Source organism: Eptesicus fuscus, chromosome 12 (assembly GCF_027574615.1).
Source record: "Eptesicus fuscus isolate TK198812 chromosome 12, DD_ASM_mEF_20220401, whole genome shotgun sequence".
NCBI lineage: Eukaryota > Metazoa > Chordata > Mammalia > Chiroptera > Vespertilionidae > Eptesicus > Eptesicus fuscus.
This window is the reverse complement of record NC_072484.1, coordinates 22559380-22586109: the sequence shown is the minus strand read 5'-3', so window position 1 is coordinate 22586109 and position 26730 is coordinate 22559380. Positions and strand designations below refer to the sequence as shown.

The following is a 26730-nucleotide window of genomic DNA, read 5'->3' as shown; positions in this document are numbered from 1 at the left end:
ATAAGCAATGATTTATCTTTTTTCATATCCTCATTTAAGCTGTGATCACCTGAACTTCAGTAGATATACTTCACAGCTACCAATTACTGGACTAAGAATGCTGATCTTAACCATTTCATCTCACTTTATGACATTATCGTATCCTTTAATCTAAATGTCCTTTGATTCTGTCTCCACACAAATAAGAAAAACATTCATTTTAAGCCTGAACTTTTGATTTAAAAAATAGTGTCCTCTGGACCAACTGGACATGACCATCGTTGTAGGAAACAACAGACCTCTCCCCCTCTGCTATGTCTGTCTGACAGGAATTGAACAGGCTTCCTGAACATCAAAGGCCATACAGAGCTAAAGGACAGCCTCATCATGCCTTTTAAATCCTGTATCTTTCCTTTTCAAGCCTGCAATGTGTAAGTATTCATTTTATGCTACTTGCATTCAAATTTCTGCTGTTCAAGCAGAAAAATGTCTTTCATCAACTTTAAATTCTTTAAATATTTCCTAATCCTCTACATGTCGGTTAGAGTGAGCAGCTATTTAAGAAGATTCAAATAATTCCTCCTTATACCTGGACTTAAGCAAACTATTTTGACTGCAAGTAATACAAATATAATCGCGCAAATATATACATAAAAATGATTTTATGAGTAAGATACAGCATTTTAGTGGACTCTGTGACCTGTTAGGTCTGAGAAGACTCTAGAAGGTCTGAGAAGAGTCTAGAAACTACATATAGGCTGTTAGAGCCCAATTATAAATTCTCAAGAGAGAAAACTCTATTGATCATATCTTGGGACAAATGTCCATTCATTGTCCAACCAACAATGGTGATAGGAGAAGAATAGATATGGCCCTAGCCAGTTTTGCTCAGTTGATAGAGCATTGGCCTATCGACTGAAGGGTCACAGGTTCAATTCCAGTCAAGGGCACGTGCCCGGGTTGCAGAATCAATCCCCAGTAGGGGACATGCAGGAGGCAGCCAATCAATGACTTTCTCTCATCATTGATGTTTCTACTTCTCTCTCCTTCTCCCTTCCTCTTTGAAACCAATAAAAGTATATTTTTAAAAAAAGAATAGGTATGAGTTTGGAGATCAATTGCTCTATGTGGGGATAGTAATTCTTGGAGGCAGAACTGTAGCTGTTTCATAAAGAGGATAATCCTGCATTAAACCATTTCTGCCAGAATATGGAGGTAAGGTAAGGTAAGGTAAGGTAAGGTAAGGTAAGGTAAGGTAAGGTAAGGGAATCATACCTTTTACTTGAATTGGTGGGAGGAAGCAACTGAAACAAAAGGAAAAGAGTAGTAAAAAGCAGTAAGGTAGAGTGTTAGCTAGGGCTGCTATAACAAAATATCACAAACTAGGTGGCTTATGAACAACAGAAATTCCTTCCTCACGGTTCTTACTGGGTGCCAGCAGCGTTGGGTTCTGGGGAGAACCCTCTTCTGGGTCACATTCTGAGCACTTCTCCAATGGAAGTGCAAGCAACCTCTCTAGTGACTTATAAAGGTACTAACCACATTCATGAGGGTCTGCCCTCATGAATGTGGGCAATCATAATCACCTCCCAAAGATTCTACCTCCTAATATGATCCCACTGTGGGGAAGAGTTTCAACATTTACTAGTATATTTTGGGGACACACAAACATTCAGTCCGCAGGTAGACTGCTGAGTACAGGATCTAAGGAGGGACCCCAAGAGTTCTGCTTGAGGCCTCCTTCACATCTGAATATGGTATGTTAATAGTTATTGAAGGCTATTCGGAGTGGATAAAGAGATGGATGGAGGAATTTGTGAAAACATGGAGAGAGAAGGGGTGAAAGATAAGACGAGAATATTTTTCTCTAATCCCCAGTAGAAATCCCTCTCTTTTACATAAATTTGTATTGAATGAGCAGAAATTGGTTGTGTGTCCCAAAGAAATAGATTTTAAATGATACATCTCTTAGATGGGCTATTCTCTTCAAATAGTTGACAAGGAAAGCTACTTTTTCACTTGAAAAAAAGGAAGTTCTTCCTATTATGCCTGTTCTGTGTAACTACAGCCTTAGAAGGAAAACTATATCCCAAACAATAGCATCCTGAAAGTAGTAAATTATCTCCAGCTCCTTTTGTAATGGGAGAGTTTTCACCACCCAAGTGACCAGTTCTGGGCTTTGCCCCTCCACACCACTACAGTTTCTCTGCCTGTTAAAAAATCCATCATTTGTTGAGGTCACAGGGTAGTGTGTCTATGCTTATGTAAGTGTCACAGAATATTGGCATGGGGGAATTGCCCCAAGTGGCCCTTCAAATAGGATTAGGCGAAGACTAAAGGCACCAGTGGCATTCTACTACTAGGAGACATCCATGGGTGCTGTGTGGATGATTGTCAATGGGAGTTCAATATTCATAGTGAGAGATGAGCAACTAATACAGCTCCTCTCTCTGGGAAACAGACACAAGCTGGCAGCTTGGCTTAGCTCTCAGTATTGGACACTAGCTGGGTATGGCTCTTTCACAATGCCGATTCCAAGCACTTCTTAGTGGAGTTCCTTTGGGTTAGTACTTTGACACCACACCTCCTAACTCAGGCAATGTTCTGGCTTGGTTTTTCCTAAGTTTTTATTTATTCAAAACTTAAAACTTATCTCTCCCATGCAAATTCCAGCATATAATAATAAATTCAGTGTTTATAATTGTCATTAAAGTTTTTAAATATTTTAATACATGTTTTTATCTATAAATATTATATGTAGACTATGAAACCAAGGAAAATAGACATATTTCAAAGATCACATTACCAATCAATGAGTAAATAATTATATATAACAAATCCAGGTTATAAAATTTTTGTTTAAATTATTACATGGATTCTCATATTTGTCAGCTTAATTTGTCTATTTGTGATAGAGTTTTTTTTTAAATCTTCAATGTTTCTGTGTGTTTGTTAATTTCTCCTTGTAATTCTGCAAGTTTTATTTTTATTAGCTTGAAGCTTATGTTGTTGATTGCCTGCAAGTTCATGATTAGCATAGCTTCTCATTGGCTTGTTCTTTCTTCATAATGATACTAGAGGCCTGGTGCATGAATTTGTGCATGGGTGGAGTCCCTCTGGGTGGCCTGCAAGGCTCAGGCTAAAACCTGCAGCCAATGCCACCTGCAGCTCCTACCTGCTGCTCCCACTCATCCTAGCCCCACTGTGCCTGCTGTGGGCTCCTGCCCAATCAGTCCCAATTTGGAGAGGCCTGCGCTGCCACAGCAGCACTCACCAGCCATGAGCCCTGCGTCTGGCGCCCTCCCAAGGGGAGTGGCCTGCGGGATCAGGCTGAAATAGGCTCTCTGACATCCCTGAGGGGTCCTGAATTGCAAGAGGGTGCAAGCCAGGCTGAGGGATCCCACTGGTGCACGATTGGGCAGGGGAGGGACTCCAGGGTGTGTCCAGCCCATCATGCTCAGTCCCGATTGGCTGGACCCCAGTAGCAAGCTAACCTACCAGTCAGAGCATCTGCCCCCTGGTGATCAGTGCACATGATAGTGACTGGTCAACTTGTCGACTGTCTGCCCCCTGGTGGTCAGTGCATGTCATAGCAAGTGGTTAAGCAGCCTTAGCATATCATTAGCATATTACGCTTTAAATGGTTGTTCGGATGTTCTGCTGTTCGGTCTATTTACATATTACCCTTTTATTATATAGGATGGTATCTTTTTTATCTTGATCATGTCTTAAAATTTATTTTGACAGATATTACTTTGGTTACACTGCTTATTTTACTCAGTATTTTGTTTTTCATGCCTTTTAAAAAAATCTTTCTATGTGGTGTTGTTTTAGGTGTGTTTTTTGTCTTATGGAAACAACCTATTTCAAATTAAATTATACACACTGTGATTTTTAATAGGAAAGTTTAATCTATCTTTTCTGTGAATTCAATGGAACAAGTCTAGTACCCACCTGCTACCATAGTTGAGTTAATTTCTTATCACCTTGTTTTTGGTTTGAGATAGCCTTGCTTTTTCTATACTGCTGTAATTCTCTTTCTCTGCCTTCTGTTGACTTGGTAAAATATTCTATCTTTCCTTCTTAATTTGTTTTGCAATAAATTGTTTTTGCTTGTCTGTTTTTGGTTCACAGTTGTCTCATCCGGTCCTCCAGGGCCTTAATCTGGAACTAGGTTCTATTATTATCAACAGCCAAATTGGGAATGTGGTTAATCCATGCTCAGATGAATGGCCCAGTTGCCACAGCTCCTGGCCACGTGGATGTGTCCATGTTCCCACCTTTCTCAGACTTCAGCTCATTAGGAATTCTGTTTCCAAGAAAGGATTGGCAGAACAATTTAACATTCCTGTCATCTGTGGTGTGTCAACCCAAGCATCTATAATCTCCTATAAGAACACTTTTAGTCCTCTTTACCTGAAATTAACCCAAACCTCTTGCAACTACTACCTACTTAACATGCAAACTGTAACAAAGTCTTACCTATGCTTTGCTAACCATTTTGTTTTTCTATTCTGTTCCTTAACTGTGGAAATGGCTGACTTTTGTTGAGCCCAGCTATGTTTCTCTATGTATATATTTTCCCCTCTTGATATATGATTGGAATAAAGATATCATCTTGACCTGAAGACTTCCTATTCTCTTTCTAATTCTGTGGTTATGGCCTAAACATTGCCCTTTATCCCTCTCAAGTCATCCTTTTTGATTCTCAAAAGAATATTTTGGAAGTCAGAAAATTGAACATTAACTGTTTCTTTCTTTTCTTTTCTTTCATTTCTTCTCTAATGCTTTATTTATCCTCAAGGCAATGTAGATACCTCTTACTGAGAAGGGGAAAGGTCATGATAAAAAAAGAAATGCTGAAAAGTAAAATCTCAAAAATTACTATTTTGAGATGTTTTCTATATGTGTCCTTAATGAGGTCTATGCTTCAAAGTCTAGCTTAAGTGTGCATAGAAATAAGCATAACAGATCATTGTAGCAACAACTACTAAGACAGAATTGATGTGGCTTATTGAGTTCCTCTAGCATTTTCTATTCCTTCTGGTGTGTTAACTACAGAAACTTGAGAAAACGAGGAGGAGAATGCCACATTCGTTAGGCCCTACTGCCTCTGGAAGTGAGGAGCAGGGAGAAAGAAGGTTTGCCATAATGGGAGGAAGAAGACATGATGAAAGCAAATTTATCGCATGGAGACTGTGAACACAGGACCAATTCTTGGTGTTCATGGGGTTGGATAAAGAGGTAACACCTGAGTAAAAGATAGTTAACCCTCAAATAGGTAAGGGAAGTAAATGACTTGAAAAAAAGGCCTGACATAATAAAATACACATTTGCTGAGCTGGCCACTGTGCTCTCATCCAAGATCTGTTCACTATCCATTTCCTTCTGGCTAACCTTTTGTGAAAATATTTTTCTTGTCCAGGACATGCTGAATGCTCCAATGAACCAGATTCTACACAGACTTTAATGCTGTCAAACAAGACACACACAATATGGTACCCATGACTGATTGGGGCACATGGATCATTCAATACTGTGAACTCAACTAAAAAAAATCTGTCTTGATACATATTTTAAAAAGTAACCACACCGGAAATAGAGATAACAAAAATTAAAGCAAAAGCATGGACAGAATTTCACTTTGTTTTAAATATATTTTTAAAGTCACTAACTTTATTTTTTTAATATATTTTATTGAATTTTTTACAGAGAGGAAGGGAGGAGGGATAGAGAGTTAGAAATATCAATGAGAGAGAAACATCGATCAGCTAGCTGCCTCTTGCACACCCCCTACTGGGGATGTGCCCGAAACCATGGTACATACCCTTGACCAGAATGGAACCTGGGACCCTTCAGTCTGCAGGCTGATGCTCTATCCATGGAGCCAAACCAGTTAGGGCCAGAATTTCTGTTTTTGAAACCATCTTAGTAGATGGTGTGATGGTCATTTTTATGTGTCAGTTAGTTAGTATACTCCCCAGTCATTCAATCAACCACTAAACGCATTGCTATGGAGGTGTATTATAGATGTAACTATCATTTCCAATGAGTAGACTGTCAATAACAGAAATTATCCTCAAAAATCCAGGGGGGCCTTACCCAATCAGTAGAAGGGCCTTAAGAGCAGAACTAATGTTTCCCTGAGGAAAAAATAAGTCCTGCCAGTAAACTGCAGCTTAAGCTTGTGCCCAAGAATTTCCAGCCTTTTCCTTTTAATGACCTGCTGCTATATGGATTTCAGAGTTGCCTAACCAGCCTCCACAGTTACTTAGGCCAATTCCTTGCAATAAGTCTCTTTATATATAAGTGTGTGTGTGTGTGTGTGTGTGTGTGTGTGTGTGTGTGCGTGTGTGCGTGTGTGTGTGTGTTTGTGTCCTGCACATACATGTGTCCTACTGATTCTGTTTCTTTTTTGGAACTCTGACTGTTATAGATTTTTATGTTACAAGTGTTTTGAGAGGGACAGAATCTTAAGAACATGTTTTCTTGATCAATTCTGAGTTTTCTGGAATGGGTTCTCTAGTTTGATTAGATTAAAAAGCACTAATGAATATTGCCAGTGGTAAAGAGGGCACTGATAATCCATCGTATGATATGGCAATAGAGATAGGCAAAATATCCCAATGGATACTCTTCATCAAATACCTATAAAAGGCAAGATTCTTGGCAACCATATATTAGATACTATATAACATTTTAGTCAAACTAAGCAATATAATGGTGTTAGCTGGTTGCTCCTACTCAACACTGGAGAAAGTAGTGAAAGGAAATGATGAGCTCCAAGCTCAAGTTCTGCATAAATAACCTGACAGTTTCTATGTCTGCCCCGAAAGAAACCTTTATTTCCTCTAGCTGCAGGGCTGAGATTTCTAACCGAACTCTGACTCTTGTCCTGAGAGTGGCTGAATTAGAATGCAAATTGAATTATCAGCCTAAGAATGTCCCCTGTTAAGGTGAGGTCATTGATTGAGAAGGAAAGAGTCCTGAAAACTGGAATAGAGATATCTGGGAAGGTCTCGGTGAAGCAGAGCACATTGAGCCCCTAAATTCTGCTGCCTCCTCTTTGCCAGTGAGGAGGTTAAACCTGCTTTGCCTGAAGAAGCCATAATGGCTTCTCTTTAAGGTTGTTGCCTTGAAAGACACTTTTGGTTTCCCTCAGGATCTATACCACCATTCCTCTTTGCTTCTAGACCTATAAACTCAATTCCCAGCAGGCCTCAGAGGATGAGGTTCAAAGTGTGACCTGCAATAAAGTATACTACACATCAAATGAACACCATGATTTTTCCAAATGATACAGACAGAAGTTGAGTGGGGTTGGATATTAAGGGTGCAGGATCATGATGTGAGGAACATAAAGTGGGATCAGGACAGAATTATTGATATGGGCCCTCTTAGCAGAGAGCCTACACTTAATGTTGCAGCTCAGGAAAGAAAATGCTCTACCAATTTATTTGGTTGATTTGCAGAAACATGGACCAAAAGGTGTCTAAATGAAGTTGAATTTCCAGAACTGCCTTTGTATATGGTAGGGGAAGATATAAAAAGTCTTAGGGAAATTGTGATATTAGAATAGATTTGATTTATCATTTAAAACCTGCTCACCCACCCTTGGACAGTTCAGGAAACCCTTTTTTCACCAGGACTGTGAGAAATAAATATGTAAGGGCATCTCAAAGAGCTCTATGATTCCTCTTCTCTGTAGGTCAGAAATTACAGTGACTGACCCCCAACTCTAATCCCAAAATGCAATGGGAATAAGTAGGTCTCAGGATGGGAGGTTCCCAGTGGCACAACTTAATCACCATAAACAAGGAGGGTGTGGTTACCACAATGGCAGGAGAATTACAGCAATAATCAGAATAGTCTGACTGCCATTTTCCTATAGTGTTGACTAATTGATCATGGTGTCCCTAGAAATGAAATCTATTAAATTCTTACTTGATGTGTATCAAAAGTGGAAAGGTTCTAGGTCAAGTCAATAGAAGTCTAATTCAAATCATTGAAACACACAGACATGTTTCCTCAATCAATTCCCAGAGTTGAGTCAAATTACAGACCCAGAACTCCTTGAATGAAGAGGAGGCACTGTCCCCTTAAGGAAGGACCCTACAACACTGGCAAAAATTAGCACATTCTTACTAGAATAGACAAGCCAATATGGGTTTGTTTTTCCTGCACACAATACTTCTGCCAAAACTGTGGACTTACAGAATGACTTATACACTGTCAAGGTATTCCATACAGCATTGCTTCTGATCAAGGAACTCACTTCACAGCAAATGAAGCACAGCAACCGGGCCAGGCTCATGAAATTCACCATGTTCTCTATCATCCTTCGAAGCAGCTACTTGAAAGAACAGTGGGATGGCCTTTTGAAACAAGCTGAGCCAAGTGGAAATACTTTGCAGAGCTGGGGCAATATCTAAATCAGCATTAATATATGGTGCTGATTCCCTCATAGCCTGGATTGGCAGACAGGTCCAGGGATCAAGAGGTGAAAATGGGAGTGGTATCCCTCACTATTACGCTCAGTGACCGACCAGCTAAAAATTTGCATTCTATCACCATGATTTTATGCTATGCTGTTTTAGAAGTCTTAGATGCAACGGGAGAAATTCTTCTATCAAGAGATACAATAGCCCTGGCCAGTGTGGCTCGGTTGGTTATCCAGTGCAGCAAAGGGTTGCCAATTTGATTCCTGGTCAGGGCACATGCCTGGGTTGCAGGCTCAATCTCCATGTAGGGGATGGGGATATGGGAGGAAGCTGATCAATGTGTGTCTCTCTCTCCCTTCCCATTCCTCTCCCTCTAAAAGTCAATTTTAAAATCTTTTTTAAAAAAGAGATACAACAATAATTCTAATGAAGCAGAAGTTAAAACTGCCACCTGGCCACTTTGGACTCCTAGTGCCTCTGAATCAACAGGCAAATAAATATGTTACTATACTGACTGGGGTAATTGAACTTGATTACCAAGTAGAAATTGAACTACTGTAACACAATGGAAATTTTAAAAAGAGTAAGTCTGAAATAAAGGAGATAACTTAGGGTGTTTCTTAGTGTAACTATGCCTTGTGATTAAAGTCAATGGAATTATGTCTCCTTTAGGAATGAAGGTTTGGGTCATACTACCAGGAAAAGAACTATGACTAGCTGAGGTACATGTTGAGGGTACATATGGAATGGGAATTTGAAGAAGGTACTTATAAATACTAGTGATGTGCTAAAACCATGTGATCAGAAATTAACACCTCAATAGTTATGAATATACCTACCTTATTTTGTCATGTATATGTTTGTGTGTATAGCAAATATTTTTTTTCTTTCCTTTTTTTATCACCTTATCATATAACATAATATACTAATAGTAGTTAAGTTTACAGAATATAAAAAAAGAGTGATTATCACCCAAGTATTTTGTATTCTCTTCTGGGAAAAAGGTTAGAACATTGTCAGTTGAACAGAATAGTTACATTATTTTAGATGAAAATATGTTTTTAGCTGAATATTAAATATGGATTAAGGAGATGCGTATGAGCACCAAGTTGACAAGGGGTAGACTGTGATGGTCAGCTTTATATGTCAGTTTAGCTATTCTATAATCCCTAATTTTTCAATCAACACTAGTTGTGTGCATCTATCTGATACAAATGGGCAAAAAAAAAAAACAAACAAAAAAAACACCCAAAATACCCAACCCCAAAACTTTTCATGTTCCCTCCATAAAAGCATTAATTTTTCAAAATAAGGGTTATATATAATGTTGATTAGTAATAGTTAGGTGCTGTATATATAGCATCTCATTTAATCTTCACCATGAATTGTGAGATGAATGACAGCAATATAGAGAGTGAATAATACATGTAAAGTCCTTCAGCTAGTAAGTTCAAGATCAGGATTTAAAGTCAAATTGTCTGACTCCAAAATCCTGAGATACATGGACTGCCCCATTATAACTACCAATTCCATAAATGCTTAGAAACAGCTTCTATGAAAATTGCTCACCCTTAAAGTACATCCTTCTTTTTCATGAATCCTTATCTTATTTACAACAAATGAGATTCTTTTCTGAACCAAGTGATTTTTTAAATAGCTGTAGGACTTTGTAAAAAGTATTGTTTGTTAATTTTGTATTTGAACCCTTGCTGAAGGGAGACTGCATAAATTAAAGAACACAGGGAGTTGAAGCCAGACCAGCAGTCCTCCCATTCTTTGGTTGTGTACTTGGGCAAATCACTTAAATCTACGGGGCCCCAGTTTTATTCCTCAATTATTAAGAAATAATAATAATGAAGAGGTGATCATCTTTATCTAAAGTCTTCACAAGATTATTGTGAGGATTCTTTGAGATACCATAAGTGAAGCTACTATATAAATTGAAGAATTGAGTTCAACTCAGTTGACTTAGACTCTAAACTGCTTAATGGTAGTTCTATATCTTGCTCACCTTTGTAAAACCTGTACAGGCACATGACCTTATACAAAATAGTCACTACAATAAATATGCATTGGTTTGGATAAATAGTAGGTACTAAATTTTAAAAGGTGATATACCTCATAAAGATAGTGGCTATATCTGTTGTTTTCACTGCTGTATTCCCAGTATCCAATATTAGTCTGGCATACAATAAAAGTAACTGAATGGCAATCAAAATGGCATGATGATCAATACATTAATTAACAAGTCTTTCACTGAAGAACATTGAGAAAGGAATTATATGAACCTATCTACTTTCCATTTTCTCACTATCTCTTTCAAGCTTCCTTATTTATGGTCATCCTTTAAAAAAAAATCAAACTTTTTAAATGTATGGACTGGATGATAGCAATCCTTTCCTTACTACCCATTCTTTGCTCCTGAGAGTGTGCCCTTAGAAGTCATCAGTAGTCACCGTTCTGTGGGTCATAATGAAACCTTGGGATCCCCTTGGACTCTATCTAAAATATTTTAAGTTTAAGTTTAAGTTTTGCTCTCCTTTCCATCCCAAATCATTTAGAGATTAATACTTATCAGTATTCCTTCATCTAGGATGTGATGATGACTTACTAAGGAACAAACATTTGGAATTACACATTACAAGTAAGTATCAATAACAAAGGTCCATTAAATATCTGAAAAATTAATGATTGAATGTATTAATTTTTAAGGCACAATTTTCTTGTCTATAAAATTAATCTTTAGTGAGGAATATTCAAAAAGATCTAAAACATCAAATTTAAATTGCATACTCAGATAATTTGTTGGTAATATTCTTGTAAAAAAGTGGTATAAAGCGATGTAGGTATTTTGCCTCTAATAATTTACAGTCTCTGCCTCCCTCCTGCTCATTTCCAGTGCCTTCCACATTATAGATTGCTCTCAGTCAGCAGGGGGTTGAGATAGGGCTATTCAGTGCATGGTATCCACGTTATCACCCACCCCCCACCCCCCCCCCCACCGCCCGCATAGCTCTTGGTTGCCAACTCATCTACTCTGGCCAAGGCGGAGTTAGAATTCTAGTTAACCCAACAGGATTCTTTACTGGAAGAAAGATGGAAGAAATAAAGGAGGAAGGGATGGGGTCGGGGGCCAGGCCAGGCAGGGGGTTGGGGGATGGGGGGGAGGAAGAAGGAAAGAAAGAAGAAAGATGGAAGGGGAAATGCTTAATTTCCATGAAAATGTTCATCCAATATTTAGTAGTAGGAGAGCAGATTCCCACAAAACTGTAAAATACTCAGTCATGAAATACTCACCTTAATATTTGAGTTATGCGTCAATGTTAAATTAGTAATTTTGAAGGTGAAGAAATGAGAAACAGGGGAGAAGGGGAGACTTTCCTTTCCTTGTATTTTAATATAAACAGCCCCTGGCTCCTGGAATAATTGGATAAAGACCCTCTCCCCACCAATAATTGCCTAATGAGACGCAGAGCTCTATCTGCTCTTGGAGGAAAACATGTGGTTGAGAAGCAGTGGTCTGGGCCCAGATGACTCAGCTACTGGAACATGAACCCAGACTGTTGATGCGTCTCTGAAGAGGACCGAAGGTGAGTCCAAGAAAGTTAGCTTTGACTTCGAAGACAATCCGAGAGAGGCTGTTGGAAAATGTTTCCATACTCAGTCTCTAAGTACGGGGTTCTCTTCTCTTGTGTTAACAAGCTAGACCACGTAGGAAACTGCTTCTATGGCACATAAGAAATCTCCAAACCTACTCTTTTCAAAATCCATATTTCTCACGCTTGGAAGAGCCAAAGCTAGAAGCACTATCTTCTGGCTTACACCTTAGGCTCTTGTTATGGGAAGTTATAACGCTGCCAGCAATGCTGCCCACTTGCAGTGGTTAATGGCATTCAGGTCCTCTTTCTCAATTTGAGTTTTCTCATCCATAAAAAGGTGAGTGGGAACAAATAAATTACTTGTAAGAGTATTATGATGTGAAGTCTCTATTATTGAGCAAAAGGATGCCGGCTGAGTTATTATTCTCCAGCACATTTACTTATTTTGCCAGGGAGTCCTGATTTGGGAAGGAGGGTAGGAGTACATGTATATTCCTTTGCCTGACTCCAGGGGGCAGTAGCTTCCTGAGTAAAGAGAGGTCAATGAGGAATAAACAGCACATAGGGCACACTGTCATCTTCCATCTCTTAAACCCTGAGGTAAGGAAACAGCTCCACCAAAACGCACTTTTTAAAAAAACATCAAATTTTAAGAAACCATGCACCCATTCTAAAGAAATTATAGCTCCAAGGAGATCCTCAGAACGCAAAAATCAGTGGTGCATGGGTAATATTTCTCCTGAAGGGTTTCCCTTAGATTTTCCTGGATGGGTTTTTGGTGAGAGCAGATTTATTTTTTTAACAAGTGCACACACATGGAATCATCTTTCTTGATGACAAGGGCTTTTGCTTTTTCCAAAGTATGTCTGGCAAGCTCCAAAGCTAGAGAAACAAAACTGAGAGGCCTGATGTTACACAATGAGTTACAAGTGATAACTGAAGCTGTTCTGGTTTCCTGGTGCTTCCTGATTCCACAGGGATGTGTTCCATCAGCACTAGGGAGTTTCCTACCTAGCAGCAATTCTGCATCTTGACTCTATTTTTCTATTTTCATTGGTGGGAAGGGAGGAAGGGAGGGAGGGAGGGAGGCAGGGAGGGAGGCAGGGAGGGAGGGAGGGAAGTGGAAGCAGGGAGGAGACAAACAATAGCAGAAGACTCAAATTATTCTAACAGAATTGCCAGCTTTAATCCCAATGCTTGTATCAGAAGCCTTTGAAATTCTTGCAGCTAGAAAGTTGTGATGTCTGAAGAAATGAATATGCATGGCACACATAATCTACAATTTATTAGCCTGCTTCACTGGTCATTATGTAGATTTGATTGTAATGCTTAGTGGCATTAACATCCTCTCCACATCTCCCTAACAACATTTATGGTCAGTAATAATATTAGCTCAGTCCTTGAGCTGTGCTCGGCAGAACGAATCTGCTAGGGCTCATCTTGCCTCATTACCCCTAACAGGGCTCCCGTAGTCTTGTCACACTCCAGTGACACGCCAGACACAAATGACATCTTTTAAATATTTTTTTCTGACATATTTCACTTGAAATGCTAGCCTTTCCATTAGTGCTATACACCAGGAAGTGACAGATTATGAAGGAAGAATTACCTCTTCAGGTGAGCAGGATAATGGGATGATGTCACAACAGTATTGTGGCGTGGGGGAGGAGGGGCTTGGTTATAAACGACCTCCATGAATATGCCCAGGAAAGTCCCTTTGAAGTTGTTTTCTCAGCCCAGATGGAAAAATGTTGGTGTCCCATCCAGATGCCCTCATACCATACCACTTCTTTTTTAAATATGTTTTTATTGATTTTAGAGGGAGAAGGATAGAGAGATGGAAACATCAATGAGGCAAAGACATATATTGGCTGCCTCCTGCATGCCCCCTACTGGGGATGGAGCCTGCAACCCAGGCACATGCCCTGACCAAGAATGGAACCTGAGACCAAGCCACACTGGCTGAGCCCCTCATTCCACTTTTATTGGCATTGTGCACCCATTCCCCTAGTTTTGTCCTCCACTACTAATGGCTGCTTCCTGCAACCAAGAGCATTGCAGCCCAGACCCTCACCCACAGAGGAGCCCATAACTAATGGCTGACTAGCACATCTCCTTTGCCTTGAGGCTCAAAAAAAAATAGGAGGTGTACTTTATGGTCCAGAAACCCTTGCAGGATCAAGCTGTGGCTGGGGCCACACTTCCTCCTCCTCCTTTTCCTGCTTCCCATCATTGCTTACTGCCCTCTCCAGGGACCTTTCCTTCATAAACCACTTGCCCAGGAATGTTTGGCTCAGGGTCTACTCCTGGGAGAACTCGATGCCAGATGCTTTAGGCAGCCTTTTGACTCTCCAGCTGTTGCAAGCCTCGTGGCCATTCTGCTTCTGAATTTGCTACTCTACAGCAGGAAAATCTCCCAGCAGCCCAATGTTTATATTCTCCCAAAGGTCTCCAGCTCCACTCCAGACCTGAGTCCTCCAACATCTTGGGCCTTTGGTTCAAAATGGCTTACAGGGAATCAACATTTTTTATTGCTTACTATCATCATTTATGTACATACTTCCATTTTATCCTTTCACCATTTCAAGTACCTGTTAGTAGATCCATTTTATAGTTAAGGAAACCAAAGCTCAGAAAGATGATATGAACTGAACCCATCAAGTTATTTTTCATCAAATTCCCACACCCAAAAAAATGTGAGGCCTTTAACCCAAGTGTTCAACTCCAAGTCCAGTGAATTTTTTCACACATTTTACTACCACAGTTCCCCGGGCAACCAGGATGTGATGTTCCCAACTGAATATAAGTAATGCTCGGATGAGGACCGTCTATAACCACTGCAATGACTAAACACCCTCCCTTTTGACTAATATGCCTAACTTGTTCTGTACCAATAACAATCTTAGTTTTGCGTTGCTCTTCCTGCCTTCTAGATAAAATTTACTCTAATTTCTTGACAGCATCTAAAACCAGCCTCCACTTCTTTAATTCCTGCTTAGATTCATCCAAAGTCCAAATCCTATCAGAAGCCCTGTTTTATGCCTCCTATCTGAGAAGCTCCATGGCTTTATTCTCCATTGCTGCAGCACCTAAATAAACCTAAGTTCATTTACTTTAAGTATGTGCCTATGGTTTCATCATCCAGATCTCATCACCCATCAAGTTATTTTTCAAAAAAAATATTCTAAGAATACTTATGCCATTGCCTAGCAGCACGTTTCATGAATGTTAATTATAAAATGCACATGCACTGATAAAAAGAAAAGGTGCTGCTGATGCAGGTGTTCTGGGCGTCCAGGGACTGAGGGTCTGAGACTCACTGTGGGTTCCTGTCTTCACACAGGAAAGAATTCCAATTCGAGCCAGCATAGAGTTTAAAGTGAAAGCGAGTTTATCAGTGAAGCAGTGAGACAGAGAGTGACTACTCCACACAGGGCTGCCCCCTTTAGTAGAATTAGCTTCCTTTATTGAGGTTCATTTAATTTCGGGGGGTAAGGTATTCAATGAGGGGGAGGAATATTCAGGAACTTCCCAGGAAAGGGATGGAGATTTTTCAGAGGAGCCCCAGTGAGCCATGTTGTATCTTCATATTGACTTTTCATCTCTTATCATGGCAGCATGAGGTATGCCACTTGGAACCTCAGTAACATAACTTTACTCCTTTACTTACGAGATTCTTCCTTTCCATATTCACTTAAAGCGGTTGGTGTGGCTTTGCAAGAAAATATGGAAGTGCATTCATTCCTCCAATATCAAGTATTTGCTTTATTAATAGAGCTCTATTCTTGTGTGTTTCTGCCTTCAAAATATTTTGTTTTAATGCCAAGTTATTGAGGACAATTAAACATAACGTAATGCCAACAGGATACAGAAAGTAGGTGAGCATGTTTTCCCAGGCACGGGCAATGCTGCCAGGTCCCAGCTTCCCCCTGACCCAGGGAGGGTGTGAAAAACAAGATGCATCAAGATTTTGGCAATATTAGGATGTGGAAAAAGATGCATTTTAATGTCAATGAAATATATGAATGTAGCTGCAAGTAGTTTTTATTTGAATAAAATGTTTTATTATACTACTTTACAATTAAGTATAAAATAGACAAAAAGATCTGCTCTTTTTCTAAATGAGCAGAACTAAATGAGAATGGCGTTAATATTTCTTTCAACTAAAGGAAACATGTGAAGGCACATAGTTTAACTTCTTTTAGAAAAAATAATACAGTTATATCTATAAAGATAAAAATATTCCTATGACCTATCCCTAAGTAGTAATGTTAGTAATACTCTCTACTGTGTTTTCAATGCCTAGCAATTTTGTCATCTGAAAAAACAAACAAACATTTTGCTCCACATAAATGATATAATGCAGATTCTATAGATAGGTGAGAAAGAGAAGATTGGGTTAGATGGCAGAGAATGTTCTTTGACTCCATCCCAAGCCAGGAGTCAAATGCTTATAAGACATTTCCCACCCTCAGCTAAAGCCTAGTGATCCCTTTCATTGTACCAAATAGTTGGTGACCTACTCATTTCTTTTTTTTTTAAAATATATTTTATTGATTTTCTACAGAGAGGAAGGGAGAGGGACAGAGAGTTAGAAACATGGATGAGAGAGAAACATCCATCAGCTGCCTCCCGCATACCCCCTACTGGGGATGTGCCCGCAACCAAGGTACATGCCCTTGACCTGAATCAAACCTGGGACCTTTCAGTCCGCAGGCCCACGCTCTATCCACCGAGCCAAACCAGTCAGGACTCATTTCTTTAAGTGGTCAAACATTAGCATATGGGGTAGGTGTCTTTTCCAAGCCTCCTTTAATGGGCTGTTTTACCCATTTCCCTAGCCACTGTGAGTATTGGCTGTTAATGGCTCAGAGCAGCCCTGTATTATAATTGGCTTTAGTCAACTGAAATTTCTTCCCCTGTATGTAGGTAGGAAGTGAGATAAGTAGGTAAGTTGGTTATTCCCCCACCCCCTGGGAAAGGCCTATAACCAATGATCTCAGCCTTTGACATTAGGGGCAGGTACAAACTGGCTGTTCCTTGCCTCAAGGTGGAAATTATTCTGTGGTGCATTTCATGTTCCAGAGCTCATGGTGAGATTAAGCTTAAAGCTAGACACGTGTCCTTATGTGACCCTTCTCTCTGACTTAACTTGCTGCTTTCAATTCCCCTGCTCTCATCTCCATTAAAAATCCCCCTCAATAAATCACCTGCAGCCCAGTCAGTGTAGCTCAGTGGATGAGCACTGACCTATGAACCAGGAGGTCACCATTCGATTCCTGGTCAGGGCACATGCCCTGATTGTGGACTCGATCCCCAGAGGGAGGCAGCTGATCAGTGATTATCTCTCATCATTGATGTTTCTATTTCCGTCTCCCTCTCCCTTCCTCTATGAAATCAATAAAAATAAATATTTTAAAAAGTAAATCTCCAGCCTCAGTCCGAAGGAAATCAAAGGTGAAAGTAAACCCTAACTGAGAGTCTTTGTATGTTTGTATTAACCTGTTCCTTTCTCTCTCTGCACATGCAGTAGTTCTCACAGAGCCTAAATCAGCTAGAGTCCAAGCATGTCAAACTCACGGCCCACAGGCCACATGCCTCATTTATTTGCCCCGTGTTAGCCTTTGAGTTTAACATGTGTGAGCTAGACAAACCTGGCTTCATCTTAGCTAAATTAACTCGCATCTGCTCTGACGCTGTCTCATAGGGAGAAGAGGCAGAGAAACTTCAGCCTGTATCCTCCATCCATTCATGCTAGAGTGAGGAAATGAAGAGATGATGACTTCTCAATCTCTGCCTAGAGAGAATTTCAGAGCTTATAGAGAAAGTCTTAAGAAAAAGTCACTTTTGAAACTCAGGGATTTCCTGGCAATCATCCATCTTTTTACTACGTATCATACTTACATGTGGTTTTAGAAGACAGCTCTTTGGGTCCCCATCTCTCTATGTAGTGTCCTACCCTAGGCCAGCTAAGCTGTGACTGGCAGACTTAACCTGTCCTCAGCTTAATTGCCTCTCTGCCTTCTTCCCTCCTTACAGTGCTTATTGTCCTAAGTCCCTTCTTTTTCCACATTCAGCGATGATACGGTGGCTACTTTTTCTCTCAACAGTTATGAAAACAAAGCCCCCAAAGGATTTGAATCAAAATGTCTCTGTGTTAGAGAAAGAAGAAATATCCTTTAGAATCAGAGACCTAGAAATTTCTTTGAGGTATGTTTGCTAAAGTTAAAGCTTATTTATCTTCCTCCACCAATACTTTCTTTTCATTATAAAACAACCCCCTCTTTTTTGTTGGTGATTTAATTATCATTATATCACAGTCATTTAATAGATAGATATTCAGCTCCAAGTACTCTGTATTTCATTTCTTAAGACTTTTCACTCTTTAAATTCCATTCTTTCCTTCCACATAGTTTATGTTGGCTGTTGGCATGCTTATCTTTTTCTTCTATTGCATCCAGATTTATAGTTCTTAAACTCTTTTAGGAGATTTCTATAAGATATAAGAAAATAAAAGATTAGAATAAATGACTTCTCTGAGAGCCACTGTTTTTGGAGTTCTTTTTCCAACTAGCGTCTCTTCTTCATTTTATAAAAAGTAGAGATTTTCATAAGTTTTTGAAGTCCTAAATAAGCCAAGGTTGCCCACCTGGTCAGTCATGGTGAAATAATTAATCTTGGACTCAGAACTGCTCAAATAGGGTATCACAGCCTCTGCCCAGCCTTTCTGCCATGGCTCCAGAATGAACTTGCCTTCTCTCATATCCCCAAAGTGTCAAGGGGAGACTAGATGTGCATTTAAATAAGAAGTCAGTTATTTTCTTTAAAGGGCCACCTGGTAAAAATGTTAGGCTTTGCAAACCCTGAGGCCTCTATCACAACCACTGAGCCCTGCATTGTGGTGCAAAAGCAGCTGTACCGTAGACAATGTGTGAACAAAAGAATGTGTCTTATTCCAATTAAACCTTGCTTATAAAACAGGCCACAGACTGGATTTGGTCCATGGGCCATAATTTGCTGATTCCTGAGTTAAAAGCAGAGGAGGTTCTGATTTTTAAAGATAAAAAATTTTTTGAACTACAATAGTGTGGGTAGAGATTTTAGAGGTGCAGGAAGACATACAAATGTAAAAGAGGTGCCCTGGACTTTATCCATTATTTTAATACTATTGTTAGTTAAAGGAAAATGCCTAATAATAAAATTTATAATAATTTCACCTTCTTAGATTTTCTCTTCTGTGGTTTGTTGATCCCTGATGCAAAAATTCTGCTTTAAAGAAATGATCAGATGTATTCACACTAAGGTGAGGATGGCTAATGAAGCTTGATAAATTATCATTTCCAAAGTCATTTGTAATTTAACAGAGGCTAAGCCCACTTAGCACTGAATAGAAGGTAAGGGGCATCAGAAGGACTTCTGTCATTAAGAAGCTAGATCAGAGGAGTGAAAAGTAACTAACGTTTGTTTGCCACCTACTGAGTGCCTGTGCCTAGGTGCCAATCATGTCATGCTTTTATTCCTCTCAGTAACCCTGTAAGATACAAGATATAATTATCATTTTAAAGATGAAGCTTAGAGTGATTAACTTGATCATAAATAATTAGTCCATAAGCATCAGAGCTGAAACTCAACCCTAGGCCTCTCTTTCCCAAAGTCTGTTTCATACACTGTGATGGCTAGTCCTTCTTTTGTTGTAGCCCCCAAGGGTTCAGGGATCCCAGCCTCCTTTGAAATTCTGTTGCAAACTACAGATCCCAGAAAAAAAAAATATTCCAATGCACTTTTGTACACAACTTCACACTATTTTGCATGATGGGTTAAGGGCTCACAAATCCCCCCAGGTCCTATTCTCCAGAGATCTAGTCCTTCAGAGGGATTTTCTTTAGAAGTTTGAGATTGTCATGTACCAGCTGCCTACTGACCCTCAGACCCAGCACATTAATTCTGAGCAGCCCTAACAATCCCAAACCAGCCCTGCAGCTGTGTTAGATGGAGAAATAATAATGCATATCCTTTCAAAGAATTGTGTAAGAGTTTTCACTGCAGCTTTATTCATAAGAGAAAAGGTAAATCTTTTTTTTTGAAATTTTGCTCTTTTGAATGTGTTGAGTTTATATACATTACCCATGCACCAGAGATAGGGCTTCATGTTTTAGACACATTATGTCACTTAATACTCATAACAACTCCAGGAGGTAGATTTGTTAGTGGAACAGTGTGTGAAGTAGGACATTATGGACCATTAGAGAGGCAAAATAACTTGCCTTAATCACTAACACCACACCCCTACTCCACTTCCTGCCTCCCCCCCCCCCAAAAAAAAAAAGGCGAAAAGACTCAAACCAAGGAAGTAGTTTTTTCTCCAGGGCACCTGTTCTTAACCACATACACATCCAGAAAATCTTCCCATCGACCTGTAGGTGGAGACAGGCAGAGCTCTCTGTGTCTCACATAAAAACAACTGGCAACCTCTTTGATGAATATTTATACTCTAAAGTGCCTGGAGTTTGTGCTGTATGCATTGTTGTCATTAAAAATGTGAAGGTAAATATTTATAAACAGCTGCTAAGGAAACTAGACTTCTGGGGAAGAATTTTGAGCTCAAATTGCTGCCAGGAGGCTTTCTTTTTAACATGGAAATATGCAAACTGACTCTAAACAGGAGCCTTCCTCCTATTGCAATTCCTGGCTTTCACTGCCTACCTAAGACTCTCCTAGAATTCAGGTCCCAGGAAAATGACTGCTTTGGAAAAGTTTAACTACAAAGAGATACTTCTTCTCACCCACTGCAATAGCGAAAACAATCAGGACTAGCAAACACCAGACTGAAAGGATGTGGAGCAACTGGAACCTCAAACACTGCTGGTACAACTCCTTTGCAAAATTGTTTGGCAGTTCCTAATAGTGGTAAATTCAGTTCACCTACCCTAAGATTCAGAAATTTCACACAAAGGCATTTACCCAAGAGAAATAATAACATATATCCATCCAAAGGAATGTATAAAAATTTTAATTGCAGCTTTACTCATAAGAGATACAAATTGAACACAACCCAAATGTCCATGAACAGATGCGCGCATAAACAGTGGAAGGCTGCTCAATAAAATGGAACGAGCTACTGATACATGCTACCAACACTGGCTACCACATACAAGATAAATATCAAACACATTGTTCTGGGAAAACGAAGCCAGACAGAAAAGACTATATACTGTATTCTTTCATTTATCTGACACTCTAGAATGTGGACTATAGGGCAATACAATCCTTAACGGCCATTTGTAAGTTTCCTGCCACAGGAGGACAAAGACCAGGAAAAACTTGCTGGACACCAGGAGTCAGACCATATAAGGAATTGAAACTGTCCTAAAGACACCTGATTGCACACCTGCATTCCATCCAAATTCCAAGCCCACCAGCTCAGCTCCCAGACCCACTGATGACAAGAACTTCCTGCCAGTGACGTATATAAGGATGAAACTCCAGCTCCTGGTGCTGCCATGTCCCCTGTGCAGCCCTTCCCTTGGGATATGCCATCCCCATCTCCTTTCCTTAAATAAATTCAATTTTTCTTTACCCACCATCTGAGATGGCTATTTAGCCTGCAGGAAACATCCATCCAGCAGGCCATATAAGGCCTGCAAAATCATTTGGTCTGGCCCTGCCCAGGCATTAGGGGTGAGTTAATTAAATGTTTGACTAAATATAGAAGGGTGATTTTTAAGTTGATAATTTTGTATGGCCCCGAATGATGTTATAAACATCCAATGGCCCTTTGGAGAAAAAAGGTGCCTATTAGCTAGATAACCCTTGTGTCCCATTGTTTCTGAGTTGCCTAGCAAGAACTCTTCCTCAGTTACCAGTAAATCGCCCATTTTCACTTCTAAAATCTAATACCCCATTCCCCCCTTCTCTCCTGTGTCCAAAATGTTATGTATTCCCAATGTTGTCTCACTGTCTTTGGAATTTTCATGCTTATATGAATTTCCCCGGTGCATGTATTAAAATTTGATTGTCTCCTGTTAATCAGTCTCTGTTGGTTTGATTACTAGTCTAGGTAGAAGAATTTAAAAGTGGGAAGAAAAGTTTTAATATTTTTTTAGCCCCCACAGAGTCTGCATCTTATTCTCTATCTTGATGGGTGGCAGGTACTGTGGGTGATTGTGGGTGCATCTGTATCCTGTTCTGTATCTTGATAAGTGGTGGGTACTTGTTAAAACTCATTGATCAGTATCCTTAGAAATCTGTTTATTGTATGTAAATTATATCTTAATACATTAGAGTTGAGAGAAAAACAAGAGAGTTTAGAAGGTGATTGGCATCCTAAGGCACAGGCCTCCACAGACGCTCCCTCACCCCCATTCCCTGGCACATGGGAGGGGCCAGCAGGAAGCATGCCTTTGAAAACCTACTGCCCCACTCTTCCAGCTCTCTGAATGAAGCTAGAAAAAGCTTCCAAATCCCAAAAGGCAGGAGGATGAAAACAATGTCTTCCCTCTCCCTGTGTTTAGTTTCTGGAGCCCGGGACCTGAGAAATGACTGAAACTCCACACTGAGCTTTGTTTGGGTGGCTTCGATGTCCTTCCTGGTAGATCTCATACTAGTTGGACTACACTTGGAGATTCGACCTGGGGCTTGGAGACGTGGAAAGGGGCATGCTGTTACAAGAAGATACAAGCCAAAAGGAAGGTATTTTCCATAGGAGCTCTCCCTCTGCCATTCTGATCAGTCCAGACCTGCTTGATGGCCCCTCCCAAGGGAAATGCATGGGGCATGTGAGCAGGGGCAGAAGTAAGGTCATCAGCTCAGCCTGCCTCAGGAAGTTGTCTCTGCCAATTTCCAAGAGGCCCTCTGGGGTGACTAAGCCTCCAACACACTTAATGAGTTTAGAGACACATTAGCTTGAATTTGAACATAATACTTTTTAAAACACACGGTTGCTTAGGAGAATTGTCTTCCTTCTTTCCTTCCCCAAACTGAACTGTAGCATTACAAATCCCTTTCCAGAGAGCCGCAGGGGCAAATTTGGCAGAGGAGAGAGAGAACATGGAACAATCCATGCTTCGCAAGTGCCAAGAGGGAAAGCAATCTGGAGTTAGCTGGCAAGTCAATCCCTAACTGCAGGATGGACGCGGATCCCAAAAATCATTCCGTGTGTGTGTGTGTGTCGGGTGAGGGGGGGGGGGGGGAACGCATTCCCCTCTCCTGGAAAACAGTGCTGCCTGCCGGTTTATCTTGGCTTCCTGGGGGCCCTCCAGTCATTGGAAGAGCAGAGCTGTGAGGGGACAGAATGCTTCTCGGTGGTTGTTGCGCGGCTGCCAAGAGGCTGGCCTGCACTGGGCTCTGCAATGTGGCATGCTGCCAGCCCCAGGAGCAGTGGCAGCCTTCCTCGGAGCACCTGTCCTTCCCTCCTTGCATTGGGAGTGTGCCATCTTCTTCCACCCCATACTGCTTTCCCCTGCGAGGCTCCGTTTTGTCTTCAGATAGCAGATGCCCACTGCCTTCTTCCCAGTACTTGTGGGGCACTGGGGGACAGGATGGCCTTGTCAGAAACATCCTCTCCCAGGCACGCTCCTACCTGGCTCCCAGGTGAGAGTCAGCAGCAGGTGCTGTGACATTATGACAAACACTCAGGCCCTGATGACTGGATGCGTCACAGGCTGGGTCTCGGAGTCTCTGACATCTCATCAATCATAACCTCGGTCCCCTCTCAGGGTCTCCTGGCTCAACTTTGGGCTTCGAACAGAATTTATTGCGAGCTAAACATCATTATTTCCAATGTGGGCAGTCTTGTTTAAAATAGCATAATGCAGCTAGACGATCACACTTGCACACCCAAATCGGCCACCCTTTTCTCTTGCCAATATTTCTTAGGTGTGCATCAGTCACAAGAAGTTGCTGGAGAATTTCACTCATCTCCATCCTCCCACTGTGGCAGGCAGTTAGATAGGCATGAGCAGAGCAGGAATGAAGGGCCAAGTGCAGAGGGTCACCAGGGCAGAGAGCCCCGGCTGCCTAGCAATGAGCAAAACTACCAACCCTTACACAACCACTCTCCTAAGCATTAACCCCTGGAGATGGCATCTAGGCCTCAGCTGTTTCATCTCCAGGGCCAGAGGGGCAGCAAAACTAGAGGAAGTGACTCCAGGGCTGACATCAGGACCTGCTGCAATGGCCAATAACTGACGACCTCCCTTAGTGCCTACCAATCAGGAGACCACAACCCAGAGGAGACACACGTGGAAAGCTGATGAGTATTCTATTGAGATCTTCCCCTGAGACCTCAGATAAAAGCCCTCAGGATGGAGGACCCAGACCCACTTTCTCCATGGAGCCCACCCTCCCCTTTCTCTTCCCTTCTTTCTCCAGCATATCCCGTTGTATTCCTCTATACTTGGGCTCATCACATCATCTTTACCTGGGGCCCAGTCCTCACATATTTCTCTAAACCAGAGGCCAGTGAACTTTTTCTATAAAAGGCCAGATGCTAAATATTTTATTTAAATATTTACTTATTAAATTGTAAACCAAGAGGCAAAATCCAGCAGCAATTCTTGCTGAAAGGTTAATAAGTCTTGTTTACATTTTATTTGATTACATTTTACATTTAAGAATGTAAAAACCATTATTAGCTCATGAACCATACAGGAATAGATGGTGGGCTAGTTTGCTGACCCAATCTAAATCCTATTTGTCTTTTTTTCTTTACTTTATTGTTGAAAGTATTACAGATGTCCCTTTTCCTTCCCCATTGACCCCCTCCAACTCACACCTGACCCACCCCCAGGCTTTCACTGCACTATTGTCTGTGTCCATGGGTTATGTATATATGCATATAAGTTCTTTGGTTAATCTCTTACCCTCGCCCCCCACCACCTTCCCTCTGAGATTCATCAGTCTTTTCCATGTTTCTGGATCTATTTTTTGAATTTTTGTTTGTTTGTTTGTTTGTTTAAATCTTTACTGTTGAAAGTATTACAGTATTACAGATGTCCCCTTTTTTTCTCCCATTGACCACTTCTAGCCCATCCCCTGCACCCCACCCCAGGCCTTTACCTCCCTATTGTCTGGGTCATGCACATATGCATACAAGTTCTTTGGTTGATCTCCTCCCATCCACCCACCCACCTACACCTTCTCTCTGAGATTCAACAGTCTGTTCCATGCTACTATGTCTCCAGATCTATTTTGTTCATCAGTTTATTTTGTTCATTAGTTTCCGAATATGAATGAGATCATGTGATACTTGTCTTTCTCTGACTGGCTTATTTTGCTTAGCATAATACTCTCCAGGTCCATCCATGCTATCTCAAAGGGTAAGAGATCCTTCTTTTTTACAGCTGTATATTATTTGTCTTTCAAGACTCAGCTCAAACTGCAGTTGCTGTGTAAAACATATTTAACACCCATCATCCAAAATTCTTCTCTCTCTTAGAAACATCTAATTTATACAATTTGTCTAGCAGGTATTCTTACATTTATGAATGCATCTATCAGGCCATATGGTTGGCAATTTTAAAATTAGACAGAATAAAGTTTAAATGTTGGCTTTTCAACTTATAGGTGAGTGGCACTGTAAAGACCACTTAAATTCTCTGAGAACATTACTAAAAAATACATCAAGATATGTTTATATCTGTGTAGATGGTGATAGCTCTGTGTTTCCTTACCTAGATTTTCTAAAATTATTTATGTTAAATATGTATCCCTTTTATCATACAAATGTGCTAATTACCGGAAATGTTGCAAAGACAATAAATATTTTCTTTCATCACTTCATGAATTCTTTCTATTTCTTTCTCAGGGGTACAGGTCTCATGTCCAAAACTAAATTGCACTTTTTTTAGGACAATGTTACTACCTTATACTTTAAGCCCTCCACAATGTTTATTTGAGGCCAGTGGTCAAAATTATTTGCTATTAATTTAAATGGTACCTGAAACTCATTTACACTAGAACTTTTCAAAGGAATTCTGTATTCATTTAAATTTGCTTGGTCTACTCCTCAATCTAATTCAATCTACCTTCTTTGACCATCACTCAGTCAACCTCCAGGTCTCCAAATCCAGTGAACACATTTTAGGGCTCACCTTATTTCACTTGTCATCAGCATTGGACTCAATCATTCCCTTCTTTATGACACCTCAATCCCTTTGAATTCCATACCAGGATTTCCTGGGCTTCTTACTCTCTTATTTCCATTTCTGTCTCATTTGTGGGAGCCTCCTCATGCAGAGACCCTTAACCATTGGTATTTCTAAAGACATTGTCCTTACTATTATCTCCCTATGCATTTCCATCCCTAGTTTCAGATGACATATATACACAGATGTGTCACAACATTTAATATCTCCAAAATCGCCTCTCTGATGTGTAATCTCACTCAGAAACCTTTCAAAATCAAAATGACAGACTAAAATTATGATCCATGCAAACTTCTAATGCCTACCATTCAAAGCTAGTCTTCCTTCTGAGTTTTCTATCTCAAGAAATGGTGTCACCATCCTTCCTGTCAAACAAACCAGAAACCTACGAATTATAAACACCTACCTCTCGTCCTGCAAGCTAATTCGTCACCAAGCTCTGGAGATTTTTTTTCTCTCTTTTAATGATGAATGCCACCACTATAGACCAAGAGCCATCTCACACTGTGCTAGCTAACCTCCACTTCTCTGCTCTTCCCCACCTGTCCGCTACACCACAGAATGGTA

At 40.4% G+C, this 26730-nt stretch overlaps 1 long non-coding RNA gene across 2 annotated transcripts in view; it reads right to left on the bottom strand.

The window, feature by feature from the left end:
- Window positions 1–26730, bottom strand: part of LOC129150905 (uncharacterized) — a 50947-nt gene that overhangs the window by 17671 nt on the left and 6546 nt on the right. The window contains exon 3 of one of the 2 annotated variants that reach the window (XR_008557706.1): window positions 19492–19550. The exons of the other annotated variant lie outside the window; for it this stretch is intronic. This is a non-coding gene — a long non-coding RNA (uncharacterized LOC129150905). Of the gene's footprint in view, window positions 1–19491; window positions 19551–26730 lie in introns of those variants that run through there. 2 annotated transcript variants of the gene reach the window in all.